Below are 19,050 nucleotides of genomic sequence, written 5' to 3' on the forward strand. Positions count from 1 at the left end.
AAGGTTTTGATGAGCGCTCGTCGCGAGCGAGCGACCATGTCGATGTCGTCAGCAAAACCCAACAGCTGCACGGATTTAAAGAAGATAGTGCCTTCGGTGTTAACACCCGCGCGACGCACTATTTGTTCCAGCACAAGATTGAAAAAGTCGCATGACAGCGCGTCCCACTGGCGAAAACCGGAACGCGTCCGAAATACTTCCGATGTATTTTTCCCGATTGCCACCGAACATCTAGTATTTTCTAGCGTCATCCGAGATAAGCGAATAATTTTGTTCGGGAACCCAAATAATAGGCAACAATTTTGTTAAATTTGGTTTGTGATTAAAACTACATATATAATTTGGTCACGTCTAGAAAACTATATACTACTAACTAGATTGGATCACTATTCCAATAAAATTTGGTTGTGGTCATTTAAGTTCTTGTTCATATAATCACAAATAGCTGCCATATAAATTCAAAAATAATTTGCGTTTGACCCGGGTCAAAAATACGGGTCAAAAAACTGAAAGTATTTTAAAATTGTTTTGTCAAATTGCTTTGGAAGAATATTCGCACGGGTATCACAGGGTTGACATGTTCAATTCTATTTTCTATGGTTTATGTTAGCAATTTAATAGTGTTGCTATTTCTTTTTTAAATTTTCAAAAAAATAGAATAAAAAGTTTTTTTTGCGATAAAGAAAATTCTTTTAATGCCTATCAACTCAACGTTATTTATTTATTGTATTAGAGAAAAACTATTTTCGATGGATCGAAGAAAATTTTTAAGACGACATTTTTGTTTATTTTCCTATTATTTTGGGTCTCATTGATATGAAATGATCATCAATATTCTTTGAAATGCAAAGAATTTAAAATGATGTTATAAATATTTAAAATGAAATTCTATATGGTGAAAAGGATATTCGGCAGGAAATTAGAAAGGACACTTAGTATAACAAAATTTTCAAATGTATTGTAGAACAGCGATTATATTTATTTTACAAAATTATTGAGAGAAATTGAAACAAACAGTTGTTTTGTGTTGAAAAAATTTAGAATAACTTTTAAATAAGTATTTAGAATAATTTGAGGAAAATGCATTGAGACGGAAAAAGGGTTGTTGAGGAAAGGTGTTAAATACTTTCAATAAATGTTAATAATAAGATTCGATGATATTAAAGTGTGTATAGTTTAGAAACTAATAATATAGGGCAAATTCCAATGAATAATGAACTAATAATATTTGCCAATGAAAATTATAAAAAGTGGGTGTAGTATTACTGCATGAACAAGTGAAATCATCTCCTCAGAATAATTTTCCTACTGGTGTCGAGTAATTTAACATTTTCAAATAAAATAAACGTTGTTTTTACAAAAGTTCTGCAGAAAAATGTATGGTGGGAATATGCGAGAAAGTCCAACATTCAGGCTACTTTATTTTAGCTCATTTTTATCCTCCAGATCAGGAATACTAGGCATTTAGAAATTAGAGGCAAATAATACTAGAATCTCTGTAATTCATTTAAAAAAAACCAAAATCATTTTAAACGTAACTAAGTGTGAAATGAGACGACTTGGAGCCAAAAGTTGAATCTATCATCTTGCGAAAAATTTTGAATAGTAAAGTTCTAAAACAGTAATCTTATTTTATTAGATTACGATTATATAAACGTTTGTGAGGAGTTTCGGTTGGTTAGAATGAGGGGCGGAAAAGGAGAGATCCGGCAGTGCCACAACGGGCCTGGACGGCCTATGTGTGCCCTTCGCGGGGCCGCGTTAACCTAACCTAACCTAATCTTATTTTAATCCTCACACTTCACCTATTTTTGTTACTTCGATTAGCATTTTCAAATTAGCATCTGAAAATCAATTTCTAATTCAATAAATCAACCTTAATTATTCTCTAATTGGAATCCAATTTTAATTCAATGAAACCCTTTTTGCTTTTTTTTTTAATAGCCTTAAACATTTTTTTGATAATTACGGTAAAATTTATATTCTATAATTAAAACAATGAAACCAAAATCTCAAAGGAATCTTTAATAACATGCATAGTGTAATAGTAACCTTGATTTAACCTTATTGTAATATTTTTTTTTCTCTATTCTTTCAACATACCAGGAGTAAAAAAAAAACATTTTTTTAAAAATCAATACATGTGTGCCTTTGTTGTAACTTTTGAGTAAGAGACCCAAAGGATATGTTATACATTTGAGTATATTGTAACAACTCAATGGATAAGCTTACGAATTATCCTTTTTTTTCCTTGTTCTAATATAAAAACCAAATCTTCTATTATTTTTTTTATATAAATCCCAAAATCTCATATCGTCCATCAAAATGTAAAACAACATGAAAAGTGTTGATTATTTTTTGATTATATTTCCTTTATTTTATACAAAAGGATATGAATAAGCAGGGAGGATATTATGTAAGACATTGTAAAAAATTAAATGAAGATATTTGTTTTCCGAGATTTTAATTTTAACTTGTGACAATCCAGAGGAAAATCATGGATGTATAAATAAATATTCTCCTACGAGCGAGAGCAACACATTCTCCCAGAAGGTGTACTGAAGTCTCCCTATTTTTCTCACATAACCTACAAGTGTCTTCACGTTCCAGACCCAGCCTACTGAGGTGCCCTAAGTATGAAGTGGCCCGACAAGACTCTTAATTTTCATTTGATTCCTACCCCTCCTCATAATTTTCTTAAAACACTTCTGATCATAATCTCCCAGAAGCTCTTTGGCCTGCCGAAGCCTTGAAAGACATCTGCAGTGCTTCGAACACCTCCTGTCTGACTTCTTTCTTAGTTCCCAACCAATAGTACGTGCTCCGATTCCGCAAAAAGGCTCCAGTCCTGAGAGAGGTGTATTAGCCTCCATTTTCGTCAGCCCATCAACTGCCTCATTTCCTTCTAAGCTCACAAAGCCTGACGCTGAGCACAAAGTGACCTGGTTCCACGTATCTAATTCATTCAGTTTCCCAAGACAGCCCCATACTGCTCCGGAGGTTACTGAAAATGTATTCGGCACTCCAATGGCAGCCTGGCTGTCCGACATATTCACTTTTTTCTGTCCCCGGTAATCCACCTTCAAACTGAATTGCACGCACTATTGAATGGTGTGCAACTCGACCTGAAACATGCTCGGAACCGTTCCCATAGGTTCGAAGAATTTAGTTCTTGTCCCTAACCCTCCCGCCCTCGTCTCCATTATTCGGCTCTTGAACTAATTGCTAGTCTTTAACTAATCAGTGTACCACTTGGTGGTGTGAGATCCTATCGGGTGGGATTCTATGTTGCCAAACAACGTAGCAAGACTTTACGTTACTGTTAGTCAAGAATTGTTTCTTTCCCACCTTATAGAACTTTTCAATTCATTTATTTTTTTTTTTATCAGTAACAAAACAAATATTTAAAAGGACATTGCTCTTAAGAAAACAAAAATATAAGGACAAAGGTCTAAATATTTATATAAATAAATTTTATATTCCAAATATATTAAGTTTTTCTTAGAAATTTGATTTCTTATAAAGATTTCGGCACGTATTTTTTTAATTCGCCACACTTATCTGAAAAAAATGATTGTGAAATTTGTAAAAGAATAGAATCAAATAGTTTTCCAGGAAGTAGAAATCCTTATATTTCGGTAAAGTATGTTTTTTTTGCTTTCAGTTCGATAAAGTAATGTAAAAGAGAGAAACAGAGTTTATTTGCGAAAACGGTGATTTTTATTTGCTAGATTCAAATTCAAATATTTCTAATCAGTTTTTTAGACTGATGTAGTTAAAAGTAGTTGGCAAAAACTACCATCAACCTTGTCTTCCAAAGCGTAAGGCTTTACTAGCCTGTTCGCATAAAGCAGGGATTTACTTCACGAAAAAATCTAAGGTAACAATAATCAAAAATTGACATACCCGAATTGGTTGAAACTCGTCCGGATCTATTTGACGTATAATATACAGATAAAAAATCACTGATCGCAATGTGATCACAAATCTCTGCTCAAAGTAACGAAATCTGTTTCAACTGGAGTTTTGGAAAAAATACGATCTGATAATAATAATTTATATACTAGCCATAGATTTTACACTAACATTTTTCTTGAATATAACGACTGTCGCAAAGTCTCCTGTGAGTTGGGCTTATTTCATGTTATAAAAATTTATTTTCAAAATAGTTTTACTACAGTACTCGTACCAGTCTACTTCTAATGATTTGTAAGCCAAAACCTAATCATAAATACCAAAAACTGCTCACAGTAGGACAGTTTATTTTGAAGTAAGCCCTTCCGTTAGTTTCATCAGAACACCCTTTAATGATATGATATGTATGATAGGATATGGAAACGAATACTTCCAACTTTAAGTTCCAATTTATAATAAAATTCCTATTGAATAAAACACTATAAGATGCGGTTGCATGCAAATTAATTTTTGAATTCCAAATTCAAAAAAAAAATAATATTAGTGGTATTTCCCAATTTTCTTATCCTCTTATGTGTTTTGCACGAATTGTTCCATAACACATAGAGCAGTAGAATATTATTTAAGTTCGTATAGAAAAGTGAAACTAATTTAAGAAAATGTGGTTTTTTTTAATAAAATTCTCTTCTCAAAATTGTTATGGTATTTTTATATAAAAGGTGTGTGTGAAAAACTTTCCTTTCAAAAATTTCAATCTTCTCTTCTTTTATAAAAAAAAACTTTTTGTAAGACTGCATGTGTAAACTCAAAATGAATTTTAAACATTTTCAAAAACAAGAACTTTTGAAAAACTTTTCCTCTTTCCAAAAAAAAAAAAATTCTTGATGCCATCCTTGTTTATTTTATTTTCTCTTGTCTAATTAAGTTTCTATATTTTCCTTGTTATTAGAATTTTAAAAATTCAAAAATTTTTAAAGTTTTCCTGAAATCCATTACCTACTAAAAATTTATAATTTTCAAATACTTTCAGATTGTCTTCAGAATCCTTTTCTCCATTTTTTTCAAATTTCTCTTTCAATTTAATACGAGTATAAAATTTATAAGTATTCTATGACATGACAGATACCAGAATAGGATTAAATTATTACCTTTTTCTATCAAATTAGAATTTTCCTTTTTCTTCTTTTTAAGATTCATTAATTTTTAATAGAGATTTTAGGAATGATTCATGATATACTTGGGGTATTAAACGATAATACTGGTATAGATATGCAAATAAAAAATATTTATTTTCTTTTGTGTGTACACAGGATGCACCGGGTCTCTTCGATATGTGATACCTATTTGATATTATACACCTACGTATTATGATCTAACGGTGCCAATGGTTCACATTTGAATTCGATTCATGATTCTTTGAAACTTTGATTCATGAACATGTTCTTTTGTATGTCTTTGCTATAAAAAATGAAGCTTGGAGCGGCTCTTATTTACAGAACAAGCAAATGCTCCACTATAAATAATATGCAACTCCGACTAAACCTAATTGAAAGGAAAACTGATTGAGAAACCTTTTTTAAATTTTTCATTTTGCATCTAGATATATCAGAATCTCGGTAAAAAGGGTTTTGAAATCTTTCTTAGCGGGATTTTAATTGTGTTAATCGCACGTTAATACGATCTGTCAAACTTCTTGAGTTATAAATAAAAATTTAGAATAGGAACCCAACGCTTTCCGGTAGAAAAAGCTTTAATAGGTAAAAACTCGAAGTAGGAGGCCGAAAATTGGAAAATTTTGCATAATATATTTAGCTCGTTTTTAGTGTGTTATCAATATCATTTGGGTTCGGAAATACCATCGAATTTCGCACACTCTGTATTTTATACTTAAATGTTAAAATCATGAATAAAATTTTTTAACCTGAGTAGAAAATTTAAATAATATAAACTAAGTGTTTTATAATTTATTTACATATACAAAAATATTTAATATATTAAAATACCTTTAACACAATAATAATCCTTTAAAAACACCTTACACCTTATAATCCGATAGCTTCTTACCACCTGCCAAAACAAATAAATTTGTTTATTATTCAAGTCTAGTCTTAATTTTAGATTTTGTGTTTTTGACTTTTTGTGTTTTTTTTTTTGGTAAAATTCAGTGAGATTTGCTATTGCAGAGAATAGCAGTCAATTTTTTAAGTCAGTGTAGGTACCAGAATTATTTTCAAATTTTTGTTTAATTTTCGACAAATAATAAGATAACGGGAAGGTTGTGGGCAAGTTTTAGTTTGGAATTAATTAGTATTGTTCTAGAATATTGATTTCATAAATTGAATTATTGAAGACTTGATTTATTGTTGAATAAAATTTTTCCATAATTTTGTCAAGCATTCAATATGAAAAATATTCATTTAATTTTTCGGAAATCGTTTTAAATTAATTAAATGTCAAGTCAAGCAAAATAAATTTTAATTATCTTAAAAAATCTGATAACGGATTAAGTGATGTGCTTCAATATATAGGTCATTCCTGATTGAGTTAGTATAAACATACATACATATACACTTGTACATACACTCCTAAAACAAGAAATTTACAAAATTTTAATTTCATAAAGAATTTAGGATTATGCATAAATAATTTATGTACGTCAATATGACTATAGCTTCATTTATATTATGCATATGTATATGTCCACAGTATGCCTAATTTTATGCATTGTGCTTATGTGCCATATCATATTTTAAGTAAATAACTTGAGTAAAAATCAATAAATACTCGTAACAAATTATTAAATTACTCTAGAAGACTTACGGCAATATACAAAGTCAATATATTTTTATTCTTAAATTATAATAAAAAATTTTGTGAAATGTGTCAAAAATTTCTTGTAAATATGTTTTTGCTTTATTTTATTGTAGAATTAATTGGCACATAATAAAAAAAAAGATTATGTTTATGGGTAAATGAATATTTGATAGATGAATGAATAAATTGACTCGATGAATTTTTTATTTTACTGGTGACTCATGTCCTGATTCCAGGGCACAGAATCAAATCGGAGGTAATGTATGGTATGCCAAGTTCACCGGGCTTAATTAATCAATAAGGATTCTGTCTGCCTTGGTAGGAGTTGATTGTTCATTAAGTGATCTGAAAACTATGAATGTGTGATCGAATGAAGTAATCGAAAATCTATGAATTATGTGTTGCATAAAACATGGGCGGATTCCCATAAGTCCTCCGAAAGAAAAGTTTTCGCTGAATTTTTTTCAACAATATTCTGTATGATTGCAGCTCTTCTGTATTATAGTATTAGTATTTTCAAGATATTTTTATTAATAGTATTCACATGGCTTAAAAGTATTCGGAAATTTTTCTTATTATATAAAGGCTCTGGTTATTTTGCTTTTTTAAGAAAATTTTAGAGGATTTTTCTGAACATCTTCCAATTATTTCATGGTGATCGGGTTACTAATGCAGCATTACATAAAAGACTCCCATATAGACACATATTCAATCCCAAATGGTATGTGTCATGAGTATTTCATCTACTCATTTCTACTCAAAAATTGCCTATGAATAAAAAATTTACATACACAAATGTATAGATGTGTGTGAACAACTTAAATATATAATTTTCAATTTTATTCATTTGATTTAGCCTTGAGTAATAAATTTTTCAATAAAATTAATTACAGAAATGAACAAAAAAAAGTTTTTTAATTAACATTTTGTGCATAGAATTTTTTGTTTCTTGAAAGAATTGTACAAAATGTTTTCAGTGCCAATAAATTTAAAGCCAATTTGATTTGCATGAGAATAGTTAGAGTTCACCAGGTTTGATGTCTTCGCTATGATGCCACCTTTACGAATGAATAATTCTGAAAGTTGTTTGATAATTGACACATTTATAACACTTGCCGTTTCTATAAAAGTAGTGGTTCTGCCATTAACATAGCACACATCAAAACTTGAGTGTTGTAAGTTTTAAAATTGAAAACTGTAACTTGAATTAATTAATTCTAAAAAGTTTATATAATCAAAATGTCTTTCGAAGGTATATAATATGGCAGTTACCCGAGCTACGGTCTTAATTTCATATAAAAATTAATAGGGTTCTTGTCTTGACTATAATAAAACAACTTGTTCTTGAACTTGTTCAATTTGTTTTTTAAATTTTCACTAGCAGATGCAAGACTTAATTAAATATGAACTAGACGTTAATGAAACATGCCTGCTTTCTCCATATCTTATACATTTATGCAGCAGTGCTACAATTACAACGGTAAATTTTTAATATTCTACAAGTATATTCGTACATTATACTTGTTTTATGCAATACGGTAATAAAAATTCCAAATTCAAAACCTGTTTTACGTACAATTTATTATGCAACACTTTAGCTACCACATTTTAGCGATTTGTTTTTGAGCTTAACATAATATTTAAATTCATTTACATGTTTTTCGACTTAAAAAAAATGTATGTGTTTATGTAGATATTCCATTTTAAATGTTGAGAGAATAATTATAATTGTTTCTACTTTTTGTTTTTGTTGAAATTATCATGCTATTTCATACTGTGACGATAGTAAAGTATGTCATAACTCATTGCATGAAATATAAACTGTGATAATAACGTCAGATTTTTAACAAACTGTCGTTTATTATTCTACTTTTATGATATGCTCATTGTGAGCATATCACTTATTCACATACATCCGTACATTAGTGTACTATACAATTAATTACACTTTTAAAATTTATATATTTTTAGTCCTTTCCTTTTACAGCCATTTTGAAAAAAATAAATAATAAATTATCTCTGTTGAAATCACTTGTTTTTTTTTTTATTTATTTTATTTTATTCAAGAGTGTATTTGCAAAACTTCTTTTTAATATTTTAATAATACCTTCCGCATTTATTTTTCAGAAATGCACACGGTACTTACGTAACTACTTTAAAAGTCTGCGTCATTATTATGAAAAGAAATTTCCATAAATTGTTTTTTAACTTTTGTGATGAAGGCATGAATTATTGTCACTGTTATTGCTTTGGTAGTGTTTTAAAATTTGCACCATTCGAGTGAAATTTTAGTCAGTTTTTATACTATAGTTGTAAGGGATATAGTAACTGTAAGTGGCTTTGGGGTTCTGTTAGTAAAAGTGTAAAATTTCTAAGAAAATTAATTGGGAAGTAATCAAAAATGTAAAAAATAAATAATATTTTAAATTTGCAAAAGCACTCATGAGGCTTGAAAATATTGAAAATTTTTGATAAAATTATTTCTCATCAAAATTCTAATAAAGTAACTCTCATGATAGCTTTGAAATTAAGTACGTACTTACATTGAATATAAAGTAATCCTTATTAGGTTGTAAAGTATATATTTAACATTTGTACATATACAAAATACCAAATACCTATTATTATATTTTGGGCAATAAATAAAAAAAAAATCGTTTACACAAAATAATTTCTATCATAAATATTAGAGTCTTGTTCAAGTGACTTTTTACTCATTTTCATTTTATATACAGCTGAAATGGTCATATAATGCTGCCTCCCTCTCTTCAATTTAATAATATCTTTTATTGAGGACATTAGGTGTTCTGGTATATCCTTGCATTCAAAATTTGTGTAGGCTATTTAATATAATATTTTTTGTATAACAATAAATAATATTGTTATAATTCCAATTGGCAAACCTCAAAAAAGAAAAATTATTATTAAATATGTATTTGAATGTGTGTATGTATGTGCATATGGATATTTACGGTTATAAATTTAGAAGAGAGAATTTCAACTCAGAATAAAATTTTAGTTGAAAAATTAAGAGCTGAGTTTATGGCATTTACTAAATTAAATTTGGGAGATTTTTGCTTTCATTTTCAATAAGTTTTAAGAACCAAATTTAAGTTAAAAATTTCTAGCTTGTGCTTGTTCTAAAACGAAAAATTATGGCAAATATAGCAATTTTTATAATCAGTTTGGATATATTTTAGCAAAAAAAGGTAATAGTAAGTTGCGTAAGAAATTGTTGCTCTTATTGTTATTATGAATGTAACAGTACTATGGATATTCTCTTTTGCTATGTTTCACGTAAATTACTCAATTTCATAAAATTATTATGAGTAGGTTTTGTTCTCCATTACAATAATAATTTTAATATTAACAAATTCATGAAAAATTGTAATAGAAGGCGTTATAGCTTGCTCAGAGAACATTATTTTTTTAATGAATCCAATCTTATATTTACAAAATTTCATTGTTGTTGCCTAAAATGAGTTGAGTTAAAATGAATTTCGAGTGAGAATCCGTACATAAATTGCAAATTATTTAAGATTTTTATTTATCCACTTATAATACACAAATTTTAATATTTATTAATCTTTTTGTATTCATAAGCTACAATTTTGATAATAATGAAAATAACCTGTAATAATTTTTAAAAAGAAATTGAATAAAATCTCTTACCCTAAATATTTTAAATGTTTTCTATGCTCAAGGTAAAAATTTTCTCGGTTAAAATTCCTTAAATTCAAAAGAATATTTTAATGAAAGAAAAAATTTAAATAATGCAAGAAATCATTTTTTTTTCTTTGGGATTCAATTGGGATTTACATTAATTTATTGTTAAAGGAAATATGGAATTGGTTAATTAAAATAATTTCAAGGATATTATGTTTTGTATTCAAATTCTGGAAGAAAAAAACAAAAAAAAGGGTTATAAATAAAACCAAATATAAAAAAAAATTTTACATTTTTTTACAAAATATAACATTAACATTTTAATTTATGTTTGTTTATTGTTAAATAATTAACATAAATTTCGAATAAATTCGAATAAAATAAAGCGAATTTGCGAATTTCGGTGGAAATTTTTAATTTATTACATAAACATTTTTAATTAAATAAAAATTTTTAATTGTATATAATGATGCAAAATTTCGCACGAAAAAAAAACCATTTATACATTGGATGTGAAAAATCAGAGTTGGCAAAGGTCCACATTCTACATTTATGCGTAAACCGTGAATGCATTTTAATTGCTAGATTTATTGAAAGCAAAAATGAAAATGAATTTACAATATAGAAAGCAGCTTCTTCTTTAACTACATAAAAAAATGTAATTTTGATTTTGAGAAATTTAATAATTATAGTTTGACAATTTGTATTTTTATTGCATACTTTTAGTACACAAATAATAAAATTGTAATTGACAACAGCAAATTCTACCAATATAATAAAAATTATTATCATGCATTATAGAATAGCAAACTGTGCAATTATCGGTCTTATAGAGTGAGGGTGTTGCAAATTTTGACAATGTATCGCGTTCCATAATGCAATGAAAAAATTCTGGATGATTCTTGTAAAGTTTTGATGAAAAATTTTAGCAGCATGCATTATTTAATATTTACATAACGGTAATTGGTGAATGGATGTGTCAAAAATTCGAAAAAGACTGTTAATATTATTTCGAAATGTAAAAAAAAAAAGAACTTTGTTTTCGTTTGGAAATGCCGTGTCATTATATTTATAGTCTTGTTTTTGACAACATGCAATAAATCGAAATCAAATTATGGAAATCGTTGTCAAACTTTGGGTTATAGAATTGAAAGAGTTGTAGTTTTAAAGTCAATAATTAGGTACATATTCAAAGTCTTAAAAAACTTTCATGGTTAAAGCTTAATATTCCAACGAGATTTTTATAAAAAATATATTTAAGAAAAAATTGAATATTTATGAAATATAATGAGAGTTTTGTTATTTTCCATTAAACAAACAGAAACTTTTGGTTAACCAAAAAAACCCAAAAAAAAATAAATTTTCTTGGTAAAAATGTTTTTTATTTTTTGTAAAATTTATTGTGTATTTTAAAATAAATTTTTTTTAATAAATATTAAATGTATATGAGTGCACAAACAAATTTTTTAAAGATGTTCCAGGAAAATGAAGAAAAATATTTGCAATTTAAAACCAAAGTTCCTATTAAAAATATTTTTATTAATAAAGCAGCAGCAGTAAGAATTTCACGTGAAAAAAGAAATTTAATCTTACAAAATCTAAAGGTAAAAAAATATTCAATACCATTTTGGTAAACACTTTGAAAAATAGTACGTTCGAGATATTTGAAGGAAATTTCCGTGGTTGGTGCGATAGGGTAAATGTCTACTATAAGAATGGAAATAGAAATATTAATGAGAATTATTGGGGTGCACATAAAGAAGGTATTAATCCTTAAGTATTATTTTGCTTCACCTTTACAGACTGAGAGGACTAATTAGGTAATCGTGAATAGCAAACGGTGGCTCTTGTTTACTTTGTCAGCGGACGTCGTTTTACTTTTAGAGGGAGTACAAAATTTTGTTATGATTAAAGATAAGAAACGCAAGGAAATAATACACTAAAAGCAGCGGTGAAGCGCTAAGTTTACTACAAGTTTACAATTTTCATAATTTTTCCAATTTAATTATTTTCTTTTAAGTTTATTTTTTACATTTTTTTTTTGTTGGACCTGGACTTGGAAAAGTTTTCTTTTGCAATTTTGTTATTCAAATATTTTTAATATTTTTTTTTTTCTAAACACAACAAAATTTATTTTTTATGCTCTGTTTATTTTAACTTTTGTATATAGTTGACTTTTAAGTGGATTTTTCCTTTAATTAAAAACGAATTTTGAAAAATTTTCATTGGAATTTTGGCATGAATTTGTATTGGCATTAAAAAAATAATTTGTTTTGTGTGTAGAACGCAGAAAAATTTTTTCTGATGACCAAAAATTAATTTGAATTAGCTTGACATCAATAATTTCAATTTTTCTCTATAAATTATAATTTTTAATCATAATTATCATCACTATTTTCATCAAAATATAATCATGAATTTTAGGAAAAAATTTTATTCTTTTTGTCAATAAATTGTTTTCTTAATCGATTAATTGTTTGTTTGCTTTTGTTCTCTTTTACAAATTGAAAATAAACAAGCGATATAGATTTTTTTTCTAAAAAATATTGACAAAAAATTTTTGTTCTTCCAGGCCTTAAAATAATAAAAAAATAAAATTGAAAATTTTCAATAATTTTTAAGTGTTTTAGAAATGAAAAAATCAAGGATATTTGCAAAAATCAATCAGGATAATTTTGAAAATTTTTGATTTTAAAAAATGTCAAAAGATTTTATTAAATATTAATTTATTATTTTAAGATTTTGGGTTTTAGTGAATGTAATTGGCTATTTGAATTATTAATGGAATAAATCAAAGAGGAACATGACATGGTTTTATATAATTAGGGGCACACATGCGAAGAAATCATTTGATTTTGGTATAAATTTTAAAATTTTAATGAAATCATCTTTTTTACAGCAAATCGGGTGAGTTTCAATGTACAAATGTTTATGGATGTTGATGAATGAATATTTTATTTTATTAGAAGAAAATTTCGTTCTACTCCTTCTATTCCTATGGTTGATTTCTCTGAAAAATAAATGTTTGCAAATAAAAAATTGTCTTCTATTAATTTGACGTGATAATGAACTCGATCGATAATTTTATTTATTTATTTATTTCTCTGAAGAGCAAGGTCTGCTCGTATAGAGTGTACAATGTTTAAATTTTATTGTATTCTGATACAGCAGCATTATATATTTTATTGGATCCACCCTTGTCTGTTCTGTAATTTGTAGCAGTTCTTGTTGCATAGCTGTGGATCTGGGTTCCTTGTGTAAAGTGAGTGTTTGTTAAGATGTGTTTTTGTAAAATATTGTGTATATATTCAATTTGTAGCAGTTTTAGTTGACGATTGACATGAATCAGATTAAGCTTTTCATATAGTTGGTCAGATGATGTTCTTAATGGTAATTCATATAAATTTTTGATAGCTTTGTTTTGCAATACTCTTATTTTGTCTAAGTTTTTTTTCGACCCAGGTTCTATGAAACATACTATAGTAGATTTGCCTTTTTAAATTGTCAGGTATGATTGAAGATACTTTTTTAAAAATAAAAGCTACTTTCCTGCATTTTTTACTGAGTTCGTCTACGTGATAGTTCCAGTTTAATTCATTGTCAATTTTTAAACCATAATTATTTCTATTTGAAAGAGTATAGTCTTATGCTTCGAATAAATGCCTTAGCAATTACGATTTTATGGAAAATTTATGCTGTACTATATATTTAAAGAATTACAGATAAATTTTTTTTTAGTGTATTTTAATTTGGGTGCTTAAATCTCATTCAATTTAAATGTGTCTTAAACAATGTTGTGATTTAATCATGAAATTCACTATGAAAATTATATTGATTTTTTTTTTGCTGCGATTAAATGTGAGATTTATTGATTTTTTCTTCTTCATCCACGAATATTCGAATACTTTGAATAACCTTGAGTAATAATAACAATAAAATTACAAATTTTGTCATTATTTGCTTAATATTTTTTTTTTCTGTGCACTTTAATAATCCGTATTTTAATGAGTTTTACGTTGCAGCTTTTCTTTTGTATTCTGATTATACACTCATCATTCGAATTACAAAAAAGGAAAGCAGAGTTTAAATGAAAAATGCAATTCCAATTGAAAAATTTCAATATTTTAAAAATAATTTTTTAATTTCATGACATATAAAATTTTCAATTTTCTTATACAGATTTTTTTAATTAATATTATTGAAATATGATTTTAATGATTATGAAAACTAATGCATTTTTCATTTTAATATAATTTTGGTTTCTCACAGAATCATAGACCTAACATTGAATTTTAATTATGCTCTATAATAGAATTTAATTTTTAATAATGCTTGACGACAATTTTGTATTTGTTTGTTAATTAATTTAATTAAATTTTCTGATTGAAATTAAGCAATTCACGTATTATGTAAGCTAAGGGCACCGACCTATATGTACACTTATATGTGTACCTTTATCCCTACCATAAACACATACTTAGATTAAATTCTGTATATTTCTTTCAAGGATATTTTAAAACTCCTTATATTTTTTCAAAAAATTCTCTAGATTTATCAAATTTAAAATTTTATTACTTTATAAAGGATACGCCAATAAAAACAAAAAATTTATTTAACCTACTTAACTTAATTCCATCAATCAAAACAGTAAAGTCTTCTTAACCTAATTTCATTTGATCATGCAATCAATTTTAGAAGAACTTTTTATAAAAGTTCTTTATTTTCTTCACTTTCCTTTTTAATTTTTCATTTTCACATTTTTGTTGTTATTTTTTTTTGTGTGCAATAAAAAGGTGCCACTACGTTATTATTTTAATTGAATTTCGAATGAAAAAAAAAAGGTTATCTTCAGGTTTTTGTTTTGTCTTGATTTATTTGAAAGTGGTTAAAAAGGTTAAAAATTGATATTAAATTATTATGAAGGTTTTTTTAAAAAAAAAAGAAAATTTATTTTTTATTAGAAAGTTTTCCTATAGTTATAGGAGTTAATTATCCTTTCTTCAGAATGAAAAGAAAAAATAAGTGAATTTGAGATATAAAAAAAGTTGATTAATTAGTTTTTTTCTCTTTTCTCTCGAAAACATCCTCGAAAATTGCCTCGAAAGTTGAAAAGCCATTTTATAAATTCATCATTAGTTGTAGTCTTGCATATATTTTTAATTTTTTTCTTAAATAGACCGTAATCGTGTCCCCCACATTAGCAAATTCACGAATCTGCAAAATTGTAATTTTGTGATATTGCATGGGAAAAAATCGTATTTCTGGGAATATCAGAAGAACATAAATTTGGTTTAGTTTTTGAAAACATACGCTAGACTTTGCGAGAACGAAGAACTTATGTATGCACACACAACAATATTGCTATAATATTTGGTCTCTTTGATTAAAATTTTGCAGATTCGAGGGTTGATTATTGTAGCGATGACAATATCATTGTTATTATTATATAAATCAGCACTATGTTGATAGTAAAAATCCGATCTTCTCGCTTCAACTTTAAATATTTTCAAATATAATTTTTAAACTTTGGTTAGAAATGATTGTTATGTAATGAAATTTGTTATGTAATGAAATTTTTTTGGAATTTTTGTCCCTGCCCTCCCACTTCATACAAAAATATTTTGTAAAAATTGATTGCCCTTATATCTACAGTAAAATAAAAACAAATTCCAACGAATCGTTAGTGTTACCCAGTATTTGACTTGTTTCTTTCATATTCTAAAAGATTTGTAACCTTTACTCTCTATACTTTCCTCACATTCAATTAATTTAAAATTATCGATCAATTTTTCGAATTTTTTCCTGTTTATCCTCCTAAATAAAAAATATGTTTTAATAATTTTTTTTCTTGTACAAAACTGAGGCGGGACTTTGAATAAATCAAAACCTGCTATAAAAAAAAAATGAATTTATTTGACTTTAAAAAAAGTTTCCCACTTTGCCACTTCAATTTTTTTTTTTTATTTTAGCTAGGTGCTAACGTTCTTCTTGTCACATATTGAATTTGCGTATTTCCTTGAACATTATATATTACGCTACTTATATTACATAAGTAGCAAATGAATGATCAAAACTTTTTAAATAAAGAGAGCAACTGAAAAACGAAAAAAAAATTAAAAATTTTCTGATGATGCCAAAAATGAAAATAAAAAAAAAATTTATTTTAATGTTGTGACTTGTACTTGTGCTTCTTGTATAATGTTTTCTGAGTAAAGTTGCTGCCTGCCAGGAAAATGTTTTTCACAAAAAAAAAAACAATATCGCTCTTGGCATATTTTTTTCTCTACAAATTTGTATGTAAGTATGTATGCAGATATATGTAAATATAATGATGAATGTAATTAATATAGTTTGAAAACATGGTAAAAATGGTAAATTTTATATTTTTTTTCATTTTTTTATACCACAAATTTACATGTAAACTTTAAAGCCACAAAATAATGACAACATTTTTAATAATTCATTGAATCCTCTTAGTATATTTGAAATTTCATCTAGAAGTTGGAATATATTAAAAAATATTATTTTTTTTTACTTGTAATTAAAAATTCTTCTTAAATTTTAACATTAATTGGAATAAAAAACTAATTATTGAAGTTTTTTTCAATTTTTAATATTTAAGACTAACAAGGGAGAAAATTGTTGCAAGCGTTTCTTTTACGTTTCACAACTACACCTCTTTACACCCAATTACTCCCAAGTAAACTAAAATTTACTCAATAACGTAGATGGTGTGAATTGTTACGGATATATTTTCCGATCCTTTTCGATAGACCTGCACCGAACAACGTTTTTTCTTTAAAAACAAGTTTCAACAAATGAAATATAAATCGGAAATTTTATAATTTTATAATGTCCTGGTTACCGTATAAATTGGAATTTTGTAAAAAATTTGTGTTATTTTCAACAAAAAAATTTCATGTCACCTTGGTACACCTTTGAAATATAACTAGAATAATAAGGTTTGAATCTTTGATTAAAGTTGAAAATTAGAAATTAATCTTTCTGTCGTTGTTGTTTTTCCGAGGCTGTTTGCAACTAATGTACACAGTTTTTTGCTTGAGTTTGACATGACATGACTGACTAAATTTTCTGTTATTGCAAGGTTCATATAGGCTTGGACGAGCAATTTATATGTTACAATAAACATTTGTAACTGGAATATCTTAATCGGAATTTGATGAATTTTCTTCCACCACAAATTTCAATGACTTTAATTTTTTATTTTAACCCTTAAAACATTACGAGGTACATATGCACTCCAAATATCTTTTATGTAAATGATATTTTAATGTCTTTTATTTTGAGAATCGCTTTCAACAAAACTTAAGCTAAAATATTTTTATATTGCGGGGTCAAAATGTACGCCTTAATAGTTTTTCGGTTAAATTTATTTCGATAATATTATTATATTCTAAAATTCTAATCAACAGAGATTTATGAACGGAGCAAAGAGTTTCAAAACGTTTTTATTGTAAAATTTCAAAAGATATGAGAGCATTTACCTTTTGTTGGTAAAATATTTTGTGGCCTACCTGTACCATATCCATAAAATCATAAAATTAAAGTGTTGTCTCTGTCAGAACTTTGTGATATTTAAAGTTTTAATGCAAAATCTCAACAAATTTTTTAATTATTTGTACACTGTTTTTAGCTTGAGGGTTAAGGAATTCTATTTTTAGATTCCGACTTATATAAATTATTATTTTCTGTATGTATGCGTAATATTTAAGAACCATATTTATTTTTTGTTTTCTAAATAAAAAAAATATTTTCAACAATTAATTTATTTATTAATCTTTTTCTTTTCAAATTTGTTTTTTTGCAGCTTCAGTGTTGTACAATATGGGAACAGTTTTACCACAAAAATGGGGGAAAATAAAATGTGAATATACAATTATTTTTATATTATATGAACCTTGAATTTTCTATAAATTTTATAATTTATGAAATAATTATTATTCAACAAAGAGGATTATTATGAAAAAAGGATAATGAATTAATAAGAAGAAAAAAAAAATGTGCAGAAATAAAATTTTACATAAAATACCAGAATAATTATTATGATTTTAATAATTCAGAAAAACTATAAAACGAGAAATAATATATTCAATTAAAATATAAAAAATATAAAGAGTTTATTTAAAAAAAAAATTTCAATAAAATGGTCATAACAATGAAGTATAAAAGAAAATTATTGAATAAAAATGACAAGCAGCTAAAAAATCTGCAAAATCAAGATGCCATATAAAATTTTTTAAAGCAATTGATTTAATAATCATATTATAAAACAATTCAATATAATTAAATAATTTTAAAAAATAATTTTATATAAATGTGAAATCATTATTATGAGTACTTTAAATATACTAAATGCTACTGAGCAAGAATTAAATTCGAATGTGTCATGGTCATCATCATTTCAATTATTGGCAGCATATTTGACAACTGAATATTTTAATAATATATCATCAGTTTTAGCTGATGAAATTATATTAGAAAATTACAACAGCAACAATAATAATAATAATAATAATAATCTTAAAAATAATAATTATAATAAAAATAATATTAATAATTTAACAACAATTATTGATGATTACGGTACAATAATTAATACAAAATCAAATAATAATAATAATAGTAATGATGATG

The 19,050-nt window shown here is 26.4% G+C and overlaps 1 long non-coding RNA gene across 1 annotated transcript in view; it reads left to right on the forward strand.

The window, feature by feature from the left end:
• The window catches only part of LOC129605593 (uncharacterized), a 69,745-nt gene extending 50,714 nt beyond the window's left edge, over positions 1–19,031 (forward strand). The window contains exon 4 of the long non-coding RNA XR_008696722.1: positions 18,224–19,031. This is a non-coding gene — a long non-coding RNA (uncharacterized LOC129605593). The remainder of the gene's footprint in view (positions 1–18,223) is intronic.
• Positions 19,032–19,050: the final 19 nt, after the last annotated feature.

Source organism: Condylostylus longicornis, unplaced genomic scaffold (genome assembly GCF_029603195.1).
Source record: "Condylostylus longicornis isolate FDR11 unplaced genomic scaffold, ASM2960319v2 ptg000013l, whole genome shotgun sequence".
In the NCBI taxonomy this organism is placed as follows: domain Eukaryota; kingdom Metazoa; phylum Arthropoda; class Insecta; order Diptera; family Dolichopodidae; genus Condylostylus; species Condylostylus longicornis.